The sequence below is a fragment of the Coregonus clupeaformis genome, unplaced genomic scaffold, assembly GCF_020615455.1.
Source record: "Coregonus clupeaformis isolate EN_2021a unplaced genomic scaffold, ASM2061545v1 scaf1587, whole genome shotgun sequence".
In the NCBI taxonomy this organism is placed as follows: domain Eukaryota; kingdom Metazoa; phylum Chordata; class Actinopteri; order Salmoniformes; family Salmonidae; genus Coregonus; species Coregonus clupeaformis.
Genome location: NW_025535041.1, coordinates 122,392 through 124,494, shown reverse-complemented (window position 1 = coordinate 124,494; position 2,103 = coordinate 122,392). Strand labels below are relative to the sequence as shown.

The 2,103-nt window shown below is 40.9% G+C and overlaps 1 long non-coding RNA gene across 1 annotated transcript; it reads left to right on the top strand.

Moving 5' to 3' along the window:
- The first annotated feature begins 466 nt into the window (after nucleotides 1-466).
- LOC121563041 lies at nucleotides 467-1,141 on the top strand. The gene is made up of 3 exons (XR_006659699.1): nucleotides 467-532; nucleotides 790-918; nucleotides 1,031-1,141. It is a non-coding gene; the product is annotated as an uncharacterized LOC121563041 (long non-coding RNA).
- The last annotated feature ends 962 nt before the right edge of the window (nucleotides 1,142-2,103 follow it).

The following is a 2,103-nucleotide window of genomic DNA, read 5'->3' as shown; positions in this document are numbered from 1 at the left end:
ACACACACACACACACACACACACACACACACACACACACACACACACACACACACACACACACACACACACACACACACACAAAGACAAAGACTTACACATGACACAAAAACACTGAAAAATGCTAATTCATAGCAAGTCCCAGTGGAAGTTTTTATAATGATTTTACCTTGAATGTGAATATGCAAATAGCTGTATGTTTTCAGTGTATTTAGATGTATTAATGTAATTATGTGCTTCTAACATGTCATACTGATATGGTAACCTCCTCTAAAACAGCATTGAGAAACAGTCCTCTTGTAGCTGGTCATGTACAAACCCCACCCTCTTCTACGTGTGTTTGTTTGTGTGTGTGTGAGTGTGCGTGTGTGGGTATGTGTGAATGGGTACGTTGTGTATGTGTGTTCTCACATAGAGTGTCTTTCCTCAGGACCTGAGGATTCAGGGAGAAGACTCTACAGGATGGTTGCTGTGAGTTTTGGGATGCTGTGTGTTCTACAAGTCACTCTCAACATCTCCCTGAGACCAGTCTGTGAGTGTATTGTTATCTAATCATTACACTATATCAGACTTTCACAAGGTCCCAAATTCAGATGAATGTTGTTATCTGTGTAACTAAATTCCTCCTCTGTTAGACATGTTCAAGGAACTAGCAAAACACATCCAAGATATTCTGTCCACTTTTAGCAGACTGTATAGACCTTCAGTTTTTAACGCCTGCCACTTACAGTAGCAGTAAGAAATTGCCTTTTCACCAGTAGCTACAGTATATGTATCAATCCTTTCTAGATAACAGAGGCATCACCAAAGTGACTGCAGAGAGAGACCAGCTACAGACCAGTTACAACAACCTGACTAAAGAGAGAGACCAGATACAAAAGGAGAGAGATGATCTCAAGAGAAAGTTCTCTAATCTGAGTGAGTTCACCTAATAAATGATCATAACATCACATGCCTAATATGCAGTCAACTTGTATTTGTATTCTTCAATAATAGGAGCAGAATAATAATTAATGTTTTTGTCTTGTAGAACAAACCTATCCTGAAGGCTGGCAGAAGTTTGGATCCAGTTGGTACTTCATCTCTACTGAGACTAAAACCTGGAGGGAGAGCAGACAGGACTGTCTGGAGAGAGGAGCAGACCTGGTCATCATAAACAGTGATAAGGAACAGGTGAGAGAGAGAGAGAGAGAGAGAGAGAGAGAGAGAGAGAGAGAGAGAGAGAGAGAGAGAGAGAGAGAGAGAGAGAGAGAGAGAGAGAGAGAGAGAGAGAGAGAGAGAGAGAGAGAGAGAGAGAGAGAGAGAGAGAGATAGGGGGGGATATTGTTGTTTTCTATCACAACAACAGACATTAATCAATAGGCTTAAAACAGTCAGTCATGTCTGGATTGGTCTGACTGACTCTGTTACTGAGGGGACCTGGAAATGGGTGGACGGCACCCCACTGACCACCCCAAGGTAATATACTACTGCTCTAATAACACTGACCACCCCAAGGTAAGAGACTACTGCTCTAATAACGCTGACCACAGTGTAAGGAGTAGGACTGATACACTGCATTGTTCATACTCTAGGTTCTGAGAGAGAGGCCAGTCTAACTCTGTTGTTTCTACTGCAGGTATTGGGAGAGAGGAGATCCTAGTGGTGGTGTACGTGAGAATTGTGTGTTGTTCGAACACAGGTCATCAGGCCAAGGAACATGGCAGGACTATCCATGTTCATATAACAGATGCTGGATCTGTGAGATATAGTTATCTCTCGCTCTCTCGTAGTTATCATGTTGATGGTCGTTCTGAACGTCATGATGCCAACTACAGTACCTTCAGAAAGTTTTCACACCCCTTGACTTTTTCCACATTTTGTTGTTTTACAGCATGAATTTAAAATGGATTAAATTGAGATTTTATTGTCACTGGCCTACACACATAACCCATAATGTCAAAGTGGAAAGATGTTTTTCATTTTTTTTTACAAATTAATAAAAGATTTCAAGCTGAAATGTATTGAGTCAGTAAGTATTCAACCCCCTTTGTTATGGCAAGCCTAAATAAATTCAGGAGAAAAAAATGTGCTTAACCTTGACACATAATAAGTTGCATAGAC